The sequence below is a fragment of the Periophthalmus magnuspinnatus genome, chromosome 9 (genome assembly GCF_009829125.3).
Source record: "Periophthalmus magnuspinnatus isolate fPerMag1 chromosome 9, fPerMag1.2.pri, whole genome shotgun sequence".
NCBI lineage: Eukaryota > Metazoa > Chordata > Actinopteri > Gobiiformes > Gobiidae > Periophthalmus > Periophthalmus magnuspinnatus.
Genome location: NC_047134.1, coordinates 17,184,160 through 17,198,835, shown reverse-complemented (window position 1 = coordinate 17,198,835; position 14,676 = coordinate 17,184,160).

The following is a 14,676-nucleotide window of genomic DNA, read 5'->3' as shown; positions in this document are numbered from 1 at the left end:
GCTCACTTGGCAACTCAACACGTGTCAAAGAAGACTCTATGGGTAATCTATTTAAAGTCAAGGTTTAAATATATGAGAAATGAACATGGCCGCAAATTACATATATTCATTTTTATATGTTAATTAACAGCTACAGCTTACAAATAAGGCTGTTGAGAGACACTAACCTGTAGAAAACTATCAATTCATATGTTTTCCCTAATTCACAGTAGAATCTTTTTTGAAACATGGGGTGCACACTGGTAAAATTCTATATTTTTTTCTACAATAAAAATCTAAAATCTTAGAAATATTACTGCTCAATTGAACTAGACTGTTTTGTCTAATGGTGGTCACTGAAAACTAGGCCGGTTTAAAATTCAGCATTCCTCACTTGTTTGTTTGTTTGCTTGTTTGTTTTCATCAATCTTTGCTCTCTGGGCTATTGAAAAATCTCTTGTCTCCTTCCTGACACATCCAAGATTTTGTAGAGACCACCACCAGCGGCTCAGTAACAAATTATTAATATTGTTGTCCTACTTTTTGCAGCTGGTTTCAGACCTAGAGCTTCAGAGACCACTGTTTGTTGTCCTCCAGACTTGACTTTGTCTTTGATTCCTGAAGGTGGCCCCATCAGTTCTGTCCAGTACGTGAGTCTGAAAAGTCCTACTACCTGAATTTGTTATAGGTTTCAACTTTTCGCACATTGCCCTGTGCATCACTGCTATATGATGTTGTCAAACATAAGTAAATACATAGCTTTTAAGCAAAAGTACATTCCTAAATTATATAAAGATAAATATGTTAACATACAGACGCATGCCTATTCATGTGAATTGGAGTATCTGACTCATAACTACACCTTCTTTTGTTTCAAAACATACTGATGATCTGTGTGTTTCAAACAAACAATACCTGGTGGGTAACATTGGTCATCATTTAAAAATGCAGGGATGCTAAAATGTCCTCTGTAGTTTCCTTTGGCTGCAAGCTAATGTTTATTTCTTTGAAAATCCCATAAATACCACATACACATTCAGTCCACATTATTTTCCTTTATAAAATTACAGTTTCATTGGCCCAAAGTTGAATGTTAATATTTTAAGACTGACTCTATATCACAAAACCAGCAATGAATATGAATGAAAACAGTTGCTGGATCAGCAACTCTCATTATCTGAGAATCTCCTATATAGCCCCTTGGACCTTTTAGTGGGTGGTTATCACATAAATGTGATCGGTTAAGACACTGATTTTGGTTTCCTTCATAGTGGTAGATAATATTAATTTGATACAAATAGTCACTGTTACATAGAATTACAGGCAAAACACTGCAAAAATATACAATCAAATAAAATGAAGAGTAAAATTCACTCCAACTCATAGTGTCAAGTAGGGCATTTGGCTTAAAACATTTACCAAGTCAGTATGGGAGTATGTCATGCTAGAAGCTGAAGGATGAAACTCTCACACTAGGCAAGAAATGTTTAGAGTTATAATTTATAAAGAAATAATAAAAAATCTAAAGCATAAACTAAACGCAAATGCACCATATTAAATAAAATAGTCATTACAAGTTGATGTGCGCAGATTCAAAATTCCCCATGGCATAAGTGTCCAAACATTAACCTTTCTATTAAAAATTACTTGGGAAACAAAAACAACATTAGTAAGAGTCTTAAAACTATTTGGGAGAGGGATCTCAATTCATACACTTAAAAGTGACACATGGTATTCAATTATCACATATAAGATTCATTTGAGAAGCACAGGGTAGATCAATACATAATACTTAAAAATATTACTCTGTTAAGGCTATATTAAATAGGCATTGCCATAAATTATATGCTGAAAATGTCACAATGGCAGAGGAACTTTGATGCATTCTCTATGGGACTGCCCTTTGTTTGTCTTATATGGAGTGTTGGACTTCATGCAGGGCTGGTTACCATTTGACCTATTCAGGTCACCCAGGCTGTGCCTATATACTGGGGGACATGGGTCAAGTGTTTTCCTAAGAAACCTGTGTTTCAGTGATAAAAGCTGGACTGGTTGCATGTATTTTATTTTGAAAATGTGGAAGGAGCCCAAAATGTGAAAGGAGAGTATGATGGACAGTGCAGCGAGAGAATGTTGGAGTGGGTGAATAAGAGGAATGAAGCAGTGGCGGAACAGTGGCACAGTTTTTGTTTGTACATGTCTGCAGTTGTTAACAATGATTAATAATCAATTACTCAATTCCATAATTTTAATGCCAGTTTTGTTGGTGTGCATCCGACTTTTTCTGCTATGTTGAACGTGTTTAAAAATAAAAATAAATAATAGAATTACTTAGAAAAGGTCACCAAGTCATAGCTATATCCAGATAAAGTAGACTACACTGCACATTGAAGAATACAGGCTGAATTACCTTTATTTTAGTAATTATGAATTATTATAGAAAATATATGCACTGCCACAACACTATTTTGTCACTAATGTTTGATTATTTGAGTCATTGTCTCTCTAACATGTCTAGGCCTAAATTTGTGTAGCAGCAGTCTATAACAGACAAAGGAGCACCAACACTTATTGGCACTGATTGAAATTTCTCAATGGGGCACATTTGAGGTCAATTATTCTAATTAGTTGCATCATTTAGTTTATTATAAGGCTTCATATTACAGTGTCCAGCAGATGGCATTGTTGATCCGCTGGTTTACATAGAGACAGAGACATTGGACAGAGAAATGCAAATGAGACTCCAAACACCCCCACTCCCCACTCTCCACCTCTTCTCTCGGCGAGGAGCTGCGTAAGAAGAAGTCGTGCTGGATGACACCTGTCGTCGCTGATATTTCTAAACCTCTTAAATAAATTGACAGTAAATTCCTGTGTCAATGCATGAGTCATCGTGAGCTTACGGCACCAACTGTTAGTCTGTGGAGTTTGATGTTTGATAAGCATGGAAAATCAAGCAAACGCCAAAGAATAAAATCAACAAACTTTGGCGTGGTGTGTTCTGTGGTAGCACCCAGACACTGCCAGAGGATCGGTGAATCTGTCGTTTAATCTGTCTGTCTTTTACCATGGAGTGAGTAATGATTCTCTGTAGACTCTCAGTATTAATGTTTTGTCACAATAATTTGGCCCCTACAAAATAAAGTGTTCGTTCCATCTGTGGTAAACAAGAAAGAATTGTATTCATTCATGCACACACAATCTTAAGGGTGCAGTGTTTTGATAAATCCGACTCTTTGAATCTACTTGAAATTCAGCGCATGTCAGCTTTTAATGTAGTATTCACTCACTCTTTTCACGCAATGAATGGAAACAGCAGCATCGTAAAATAAATGACTCATGAAGTAATTTCTGTGGGATTTCTACAACGCATTTGCACCCCATTCAACAAAAAAACTTTCTTTCATCCTAATTATGTAGAAAACATTCAAGATTCTAATCCAGTTATTCACCATTAGGCAAATATTAAGAGAATCAATAGGCTAATAGTTGAAGTGAATTTTATTGTAACATTCTTCAGGATAGTTTGACTTGTGTTGTGAAAAATAGAACATTCACACATCTCTTGGTGCATTGGTCAGCAGTGCTTGAATGGTGGAAAACAACATCGCATCTCACCTGCAAAAGGTCGTTCAGCCACAAAGGTTTAAAGGTTTCAAAATAAACGTATTGTTCCATATACAAAGTCAGTGTTTGGAAAATGGCCAGTGGCTTTGTGCATCACAGACAAATAGAATTGGAAACAATGCTAAAAAAAAACCCTCATATCTTGTTTCAACTAGCCCATAAAGACAATAATGTTGAATTTATGTCTAAAATATTTGAACTGTTGCTGCAAGTTATGGTAACATTTGCACATACCTTACCAAATAAATTGATTGCACTGTAAATTAGGGTGACTATTATGCAATGGCAATGGTGAAACGAGTATATATTTAAACTATACAGTTACATGACTTAAATTTACTCAATTACAAGTCAAAGCATTGCTGCCAAATCTGTACTAGTAGTACTACTACTTTTTATGCAAAGTTGCATTTTAGATCTTTCATTTTAGATCAGTTTTTTTCTATAAAGCTTTGCAATTATTTTCTGTTCATCCCTGCTATTATATAGACATACCTTCACCAAGTGTGACAGAGCAGTGAATAAAAGGAAACTTTTAAGCACAATTTAAAATGAATCTATTGACATTATTAGCCAGTTTTACACCTTTAACAGTAACAATACAACACAGGTGAATTAAAACAGCTTGTAAGAGCCCACACCAACTATCACAGGCCACAGGCTATGTGCTCTTAGTTGCAGAACTGACACAAAGATATCCATTTGCTCTCCCTGTAATTAAACTGGAAACAGTTTTGAGCAATGATCCTAAATTCCTTATAGCAATCCAGTGCTGCTGTGTGTCAAAAGGACTAACCACTCTGCCACTGTGCGTACAAAAATATTCATTCTACCTGAAGGTCATGGACCTAGGTTAATCATCTGTCAATGTAACATGCAATACTCCATACTATAATGTTTTAATAGGTCATATATCAGTAGTATAACTATACCTTAATTAGACTACAACTTTCTTAAAATCTATTATCTATTTGTTATGTTTTTATCTTTGAGGGGGTTGTGTTATGAATATATATAGAGAGAAATTAACACTTACATTTACTGTTTAGTTCATTGAAGAATAGCACATCTTTTCATTATCAAGTCAAACTGTGCCAGAGCAACTGCTCAACTGTAAAACCCTGGGAACTGTCGGGATGCCAATGTTGTTACATCTCTATTCCTCTGGCTGTGGGCCATCGTCAGGCATTATCTCACTCGCTCAACCCTGTTTATCATAACTTTGGCATGCCTGTTTGTGCTCTTTGCCAGCAGATAACAACTCTTACACTGAACCTGCAGCACTGCATCTACCTGAGCGACAACGTCAACTGCAATTTTTCTGCTGAAACTAAAGAATGTCAATGTGGAGCAGCCATTAGACATGGCCTTGTTAATTAACATACTGAACTGCTCTAGTTTGAAAAGGTCGCTTTGTCTACCCTACCCACTTCAAGGATTTCACATATTCTGCACTGGTGTCCTCTATAGTGCTAATTTTGGTTTGGAATGGCAGAGTATCCTATAAAACACTTTGTAATTGCTGCATTTAATTAACCTTAAAGCATGAACAAAGACTCAATTCCAATAGTTCCAATTCCAATAGTGAATAGTTTCAGGCATAGTGTATAACCATAGATCTTATCCCTAACTCCTTAAATACTAAGAAGCTATGACAGAAAATACTATCGTTGTTTAATATAATTGTTTTAAATAAAATTTTTTATTGAAAAACACATATGTTGCAACAGGGGTTCCAACCATAATGCTGACATATACAATCAGTTACAAAACAACATCGCATTTGCACGGAAACATGTAGAACTGTAAAGTAAAACAAAAGTTTACTGGCAGTTGTAGCTGTTAGAATTGAACTGTAAAATTATGAACAACATTGCAGTACAGCGTATATTTCAGCCATAACTTCCACTATAAATTACTGGCAGGCACATTTCCTCCTGGTGTGATATAGTGGCTTGGCGAGCTTTTGATCTTGATAATCTCCTAGTTGGATGATTGTGTTTCTCTATAACTCTTCAAAGATTACTGCAGATAAACAGATTGCTGTTTGTTGTGTGAGAGAAGCAGGACCTTTATGTATCCTGACCCCCTCTGCCTCCTGCTGCGCACTCAGTGTCTCTAAATGGATTACGTTGTCAGTTGGACAGCCCATCTGAGGTTTTTAATATCCAGCCTGAGGTATATCAAGGAACAGTCTGCCAAATGCTATCACAGGGATTTACTTTGGTTTTATTGCAACTTTCTCTCTCCCAGATATGAGGAAGCAGAAGGCTCTTTTGTTCATCATATAGCTAATAGAGATACTGTATATCCATACAAACCATGAGCGACTGTGCAATTAATACACCCTGCCAAGTGTATACTGCCAAGATGCGTCTATGTTATAGATAATTGAATATGTATTTACCTTTACCTCTTAGGATTATTATATGATTTTGATAATCTACTTCTATAATACACCTTTAATCTAGTTACACTGAAACAATCTTAAAACATGACATTGTATGTAATATTATACCATAAAAAACAATGAATCATGTCACACAAACTATGGGGAATTAGACATCAAATCCTCAACATGGCAATTTCCAGGCAATGCATAGAGCAATTGCATATTGGGCATATTTTTTTGCAATATGGGTTTGATTCATTCTTTACTTGTAATGTGTATGACATGTATGATAAGTTCACTTTAAAAAGAAAGCTTTATTTACCACAAAATTTAGCTAAATGGTTTAGTTATAGTTTACACATAGCATTAAAATATGTGTGCATTTTAACCAGTAATTATTGTACATATTCAAGTTAGTTTTATGCAGCAAAAGATTATCGTACTGCATCATTTACTGAGTAAGACAGTGTCAAATCCATTTCTGTGTCGCTTTAGTAAAGAGCAGATGAACTGAAAAAGTGCTCTGTTGGATTTAATGGATTTTGGGGAAGGAGAAAGAAAAGTTACCCAAAGCTTAGTGACCTTAAGCGGGGAGACACTCGGCTCACTGGACCATGAGTGACACCCCCTAACCACTCTCTATGTATGCAATAACTGACCCATTTTCAGCCGCCTTGCAGAAATATACCCGTTGAGTGTATGTATGGAATATTATAAATAAATACATTTGGTGAATAAGGAAAAACTTACAGGACGTACGCTCATGCTCTGGTAGAGTAACAGGAGAATAGTGAGCTGTGAGGGGTTTAAATAGACTGACTGATTCATCTTGGGAGCAGGTGTGGAGGGTGGAGTGTGTACTTGGTTTGTCTACCTTCAAGGTGAAAACTTTAGGGACTACCACCCCCAAAACCCTTGGTTTTGCACACAGAAATTCCTCATCTTTGTCCTCTGCGATGGATCAGAAAAATTGTGCTTGGGTGCAGGATGCTTCGCTGCATCTCTGTTGCCTCCTTTGAGATTCCAAGAGGATGATGTAGGTTCTCTAGATGCCCTGTTAAAGGTGGATTGGGTTCGACTGAGGATCCACTTAAGAATGTTAATCCAGGGGAGCCTTCCCAGGCGATTTACAGACTGCAAGTTGCAAACAGCAGTTTACCTCTTGGTGAAGAGGCAGCTTGGTTGGTTTAGTAATGGGATCTCTCCTTTTACACAGGTTACTTTCTGTCTATGACATTGTAGTAAAGAGCCTGGATTCTTTGATTGTACTGCGTTTCTCACCGTTTTACTTGAGAAAAAGGTAGCAGTAGAAGGACATGCCTAGCCTTGAACAGTGCTGTAAAAATGGGAAAAGAACCTTGGCAGGCATGGGTAAATTTTGCCTGATGACAGTAGAGGTGCTCAGGCCTTCGCAACTCCACAGAAGGGAGACATAGCCTGGAGAAGTGGTTTGTAGAAGAACTGGTGAAGCAGGAGGGACATGTATGGATTAGTCATTGAATGGGACAGGCTGAGAGTTATGGGTTGTAGAACCATGAACCATGTGGAGATATAATGATGTGATTGTGATGTGAGAATGTGATTGTGACTGAGATTGTTGAAGCAAGGGCTGTATTTCCATTTGACTTGAACTGGTTTGAGGTTTGTGAGTCACCTGGGAGGGCTCGCCTGGATCAATCTTCTTCCCTGTCTCTACCCTCCACACCTGTTCCCAAGGACAATTAGTCAGCCTATTTAAACCCCTCACAGCTCACTATTCTCCTGTTTCTCTACCAGAGCATGCACGTGTGTCCTGTAAGTTTTCCTTATCCACCAAATGTATTTATTTATATGTTAAGTATGTGTCCTGAATAGTATAAGTTTATGCATTGAAAGCACTCATGTGTCTTTACCCAATTATCTGTTTTGGGTTTTAATGCATCACCAGTACTTTAATTTCCAAACTACATTTTACAATAGAGTCTCCCCAGGTGGGCCTTGAAATGCTCCCTGCACTGTCTCTGTCCATGGTGCTAAAAGACTACACTCACAAATAGCATAAAGTCTTCAGCACTGCAAGTTCCCTCTTTGTGATATATCTAAAGTACTATTTTTATACCACTCATTTAACTAGTAAAAAACTCATTCAAGAGGAAGTAGCAAATAAACAACATTCAGCATATAGTCAATAGATGGCACTCCAATATTTGATTCTCAAACTACAGTTTGAGAGTCAAATATGGGGAAATGTCTATTTTGCATTTGTTCACGTTCACGTTTCTCATCAACTAGTGTTTGGTGCAGGAGCTGCTGTTGCTGTCCATGGTGCTGAAATGATAGAGTTATCAAGTCAATGACAGGACTTTGGAGTCAAATCCAAAATGCTATAACCATTGTTGTAGAGCTACCATCAATTACACAACAGGTGGCTTAAGTCTACATCTCAGTAGCTGTAAGTCAAAAAAGGTTTTTGAGAATAGCCCATATGTCTCAAGGTTGCCGCAGAAACATTACCGGATAACTACCACCATTAGGTCTGGCAAAATAAACACATAAATTGAAATTTCATCTCATTAGTGCACCTATGTTAGCTATTATTATTATTATTATTATTATTATTATTATTATTATTATTATTATTATTATTATTATTATTTATAGTCAGTCTCCTGGTCTGTCAATACAAATATCATCTGTGGTTCTTCCTGGACAGGGGGCACTAGGGACAATTTAGATTCACCATGCCCACTTGATAGAGTTTATGCAATTCCTCCGTATTTTGAGTCTTTTTGCATATATATTTCTATACATACAGAACCTCTTCAGATGGACCTTGAGCTGCTCCCTTCACTGCCCCTGTCCATGGTGCTGAAAGGCTACCGTCACAAAGCGCATCAAGCCAGTGACAGGGCATCGGGAGCTGTCTTCTCGTCAGGTATCCGCTGAGAGGGACTTGTCAGTTGTTTGTGTATGCTCGTGGATATCCTTCACAGCCAAAGACTGTTTACTTTTGCTGAGCCTGTTTATTTGGGCTTGCTTGTGCGCCTCTTTCGTGTGGGAGTATGTATGTATGTATGCCAGTGGGTGTTTTCCAGGCACTGTATTTTGCCACTGTTGCTGTTCTGTTCGTGACTGAGACATCATAGGAAAAGGACTGAGGGGTAATTCTGGGACAAACGCACCCATTTCCTGAGGTTGAATGAATGTGAGATGATTGTATTGCTAGAAATATGCCTTGGAGAAGATTTGTAGAAGGATGTTATATTGACAATCTACTTCACATTTTAGTTAAACCTGGATGGACTCCTCTGTCTTCCACCATTACCTTATTATAATACAACAGCAGCCATAAAATGCTTAGTTTGAGCTTCACACAAGAATAGAAAAGAGATTTATTGTCAGTTAGTAAAAAGAATTCCCATAGTCTAGCAGTACAGTAGCTGTGACACAAAACCTAACACACACAATTAGACACAATTAAAAAGTTCATATAGTTTTATTGCATAACACTGTGATAGTGAGTTGAATGAATGAGCAAATATGCGGTGGAATTGGAGAATCTTTATTGCCCATAATCATTGAATGTGAAAGGGAACACTGTGACTTTGTGAAGTTTGTATGGCATTGTCTAGGTTATACCGGCTATCACTGCATAGTTACATGGGGTACTTTTACACATCACTTCATAGCACTTGTTCCACTTGGTTCAAACTAATTTATTACAAACTGCTCTGAAAAAGCAATTTATTCCATCCCTGCATGCTTATTGACCTGCTGTGAAGAGCATTAACATCATGGCAATGGTTAATTTGACCAAATGGCAAGTTTTAAAATAATAAGGACGTGTTCAATTATCTAAAAAGATAAGGCAAAACTGTGCATCTAATGATTACATGTTCACTTCCATATATGTGTACATAATTACAACCAATAAATCTCCCGGAATTTAATACTATTGACATTATTCCTCCTTGCCTACTTTTGCTTCTAAACTGCACTGTTGTTGTGGTGGAAGTTAAGCATATTAATTTCAATAGAGAATTTGAGAAAAGGTCCCCCAATAAAATATGATATGAAGTAGATTGAGTTGTGTAAAATGTTCAATGTTCATGTGACCAAAAAGTCAATGCTGCATCATCTTTGAGCAGCTTTAAAATGGCTCTGTAGTCCCTATAGAACTTGTTTGCTGACAGGATCAGCAGCCCCGTGTAAAATAATACAACCTGAATGATGATCACAATACCCACGGCAACTTCTGGAATAATGGTAAATAATGCATCCTATTCACAGGTTTCAGCTTCCTTTTATGGGCAACATTTTGAGTACTGTTCATCATTCAAAAGGTGTTTTTTTTAATTGTCAATTGCTATGGCAACAGTTCTAATTTGTCATCATTCTGAAACCCATGGATACAGTTCCACTAATCTTGTTCTTGTGAGACCATCAATTTTGTTTAGTCACATTAGCGATGACACAAAGTTCTAAACTGATGTACACAGGAGGCATACTAATTATAATGATGCTAAGGAGGATATAGAAAGTATAAAGAGGAGATTTATGCATGTAGTGAAAGACGCAGAAGACAGATGTGAAGTTTCACTCAAGTTAGTTACATAGTTAACTCAATATAGCAGACTTTGATGAACTACAGAAGCCTGTGCAGATCTCCAAACACATTAGACAGCTTTACCGCTGCTGCACAGAGATATTTGAGATTACAGTTTGTTTTAATCCTGTGTGAATTCTTCCTGCATCAAATACCTCAAGGACACCGTTCTCTGGCTCCCACCTGTATCACTCCAGTGTTCTACTATTTCAACATTCAAGGTAATTCATTTATGTCATTGCAACACCATTTATCATGTTTTAGTACACTGCCAAGATCAAGGCAATATCAAAAGGGCGGCATAATTGTTGGCAGTGATTTGAATCTCCGTGAAACAATGGAGCTGGAAAATATCAACTAGGCATCTTTACTCTCTGCAGCTATGGCAACTGTAAGCGTTTTCAGAGACGTCTACAACTGTTTTCATAGCCTTTGTCAAGCTCCTCACAGTTGGAGTTAGGAGCAGGTTGTTTCAGAGAGCAGTGATCGAAAATTTTTAACTTTTGTGCAACTTAAAAACTTTTCTGGTAATATATTTCCAAGGCTTCAAAAAAATGAATGCTTGACATAAACTGCATGTTGTTCATTTTAGCAGTGTAGCCTTGAGAGCAGCTTAAAGTTTTGTTTATTGTTTGACAGCATTTCTTTTAGCATGGGTTGCCCCCAAGAACATGTTTTATTGTTTGTTACGGTTAAACTAGAAAAGAAGAAACAACAGTTTATTCCTACTCCCAAGGGTTGGTACTTCAGTGAGTTATGGGGTAAGTTAAATTAGTCTACATTCTCTTTGTTGTAATGAAGTCTACGTACCTTACAACACAGACTTCGAACAACTGTAATCAAAGGACTATTGAAATAGCATGAGAAAACGGAAGATAAAAACATAAAACTATTCTGTGCAGACATAAAGAGAGTATGCAAACTCCACAAAGATGTTGGTGCAATCCCTCGGTCTGATCCATAGTAAAAGCTGAAAGTAAATCTGTCAACTGGACAAAAGGTTGTAGGAATGAAGACGTTTTTCTGTTCATCCAAGTCGCTTCTGCAGTTCTGGTCAGATTGCTGGTGGACACGGCTTTATATCTATCTGAAGGGAGGAGCTAACTACACTGAAACTGGAAACAGCTATTGTTTACAGTTTCTGTGTGTAGGCTAGGTCAATTGAGCTACACTAAGTGTGCACTGTGCCTGAGTCATAATTAGCATATTCGTTCAACTCTAAATGGGTGCTTTTACACCTGTTGCATCCTGACTAGCTCTATTGTTCTCTTTGTTTCCTTTGTTTGCTTTAGATCTGAGGATGGAGTTATAGATGGGGAAAAGATGATGTCTAAGGCCCCCATTCCTATTCAAGGAAGGATTGTCTTACCTAACAAAAATTGCCTTTTTAACTCCCCTCTCAAACCATTCCTTTTATTTGGCTAAGATCTGTACCTCACTATCTTCAAAGGAGTGGTTAGTGGCTTTGAGATGGAAATGTACGGGGGATTGTGGTCCAGAGGAGCTCTCCGGTGTTGGTACATTTTCTTATTGAGTGACTATTTAGTTTCTCCAATGCAACGTTCACTGCCCTCTTCACTTCACTGAATGGAGTAGATCACATTGCTTTATTTATGGCTTAGGGTTTTGTCCTTTGGGTGAACCAGTTTCTGTCTTAAACTGGTTGAAGGTTTGAAATAAACTGGAATTTCATACTGTCATACTGAAAATTCTCTGAAGTTTTTCAGACACACCAGCTGTGTAGGAAATAGTTACACTATGGTGTAAGGAATAGTTACTTATTTAGTTACTTACTTATTTAGTTGTTTAGTATTTAGTTTTTTACTTACTCAGTTAGAAACTAAACTGAGACTGTGTCCAGTTTCAGTGTAGTTAGTTCGTCTCTTCAGATAAATATGAGGCAGTGTCCACCAGCAATCTGACCAGAAGTGAAGAAGCGACTTGGATGAGCAACGAAATGTCTTCACTTCTACACTTCTACAGTTGACAGATTGTACTTTTGGCTTTTACTACAAACTCCACAAACAAAGGTCCCACCCTGTCCAGAATTCCAACCCAGAACCAATGCTAACCTCTGCGCCATCATGCTACTCATTATTTCATGTTCGGCAATACAAAATAACTACTTTTTATTTAATTGACCTTGCTAAAGCATGACCAAAGACTTAATTCATAAAAAACCCCAAATAGTTTAGAGTGTAATTCAGACTTAGTAATTACTTTATTAATACCCGCACTCCTAACACTAACCCTAAGTTGTATTTATTTATTTATTTTTTGAGCTAGAATTATTCTTAATGAATGATTACTTCATTATTAATGAAGTCTTTGTTCATGCTTTATTAAGGCTGCTGAAAGGGCCCATATTATTATATTTATAATGCTGTTTCCTCATTACAAACATAACTAGAGTACTCATTCGCACATGTTTAACACACAAACATACCTGCATATTTAGGATGAGTTTAAACTGAAAACACACTGTTCCACCTTGTGATGTCATGTGGTAGTACAGGAAGTGCTCCACTGTGTTTTTAAATTCCATACACCTTCAGTGGAATCATTTGGTTGATTTTCAGCCCTGGAATTGCCAATCTCTGCTAAACTAAAAGTGAAATTTTGTTAGCTAACTTTAAAACTACCACTGCATATGATATGATATTATGACTCAAAGCTCATAAGAGTCAGTTTTGTGTAATACAGGACATTTAAGGTGTAGTTATTATACAGAGGTACCAGATGTTCCTATTTTCATGAGATTGGCCCTCTTGAGGCAAAGATGCACACTGCACATAGATGTGCACAGCCATTTGAAGCCATCCATCACCTGTGAAACATCATTACAGTGCAAATAGGATGATCCTTACACTGGCGCACAGTGTTGCACAGATTGGCCCCTCAATCCATTTTTCAAGGCATCAACATAGGCTCCGCTCCCATTGTCCTTATGTCAAAATGACATCCGTCTCACCTGCCCAATGCAGCTGACCCATCACATATCATTATGGGTGGGCTGGGGAACAAGTGTCTATCAGACAATAGAAGAGGTGTAACTCAGGAGGGGATCATATGATTGTATACATTTATAATACAGGGGGAAATTTAAAGCATTTGTAATTTAAGAAAAGTGCTGCTGCTGCTGTTACATCATTTACTATTAGTAGAACCTTTAACTACCCTTCATGCTGAGTAATACTATGAAGAAGAAACTATCATATTGAGACTTATTTATTGTGACTTAGTATAGTATTTTCTAATCACATCAGTTTAGAAATCCTATTTTTGGATGTCTACCTTTGACATAAGTAACATTATTTAAAGTAACAATTTTTTGGCTTCTCCATCCACCTCTGCTGGTTTTGCCTCACTTTGCAGGGCACAACACAGCAAGTACACTGACCTTGAAGGGTCAAACTCTTGTAGAAATAACTCCATGTGAAGAATTCTATTTTAGCAGAAGCAGAACAGCTTAAACCCCCCAAAACAACTCTGGATCTCACATTGATAAACAAATATGTAGACATTACTACTTAATTATAGAATTCATTTGTATCAACTAAGGTAAACAAAAATGTTCCTTTAAGTTATGTTGCTGCTCTTAATTTTAACTTGTCTGGCCAGATCCGACTAGAAAACTGCTACGTTTTAGATTCACATCAAGCCCTATACATCTCCTGAATTGAGAATAATGATGCTTTCTTCTCTTTTCCTCTGGCTAAGGCTCCTTACAAACGTCACTAGACTCCACTTGGTCTTGAGTTAAATTGGCCACACAATCACAATGCACAGTGTGTCCGGTGCTTATGTCCTGTAGCAGTGCTCTGTAAATGGAGGTTTCTGCTGTGCTGGCATCTCCCAGACCGCCATTAAATGAAGCTATTGAACTGATCCCTTCCTTTGTTCTGCTTGATGAACTAATTTTAAGCATCCTTTGTAATAACACCATTGCTATGCTTTGGATCATTTCTCCACTAAATTATCTGGTGGGGAGTCCGCCACCTTCTTGTCTCCATGGTGATGTTATTGCTGTGCCTGGAAAGGTCCACAGTCTTGCAATGTGTTAATTTAGCTGTTTCATTCTATAAAAAACTTG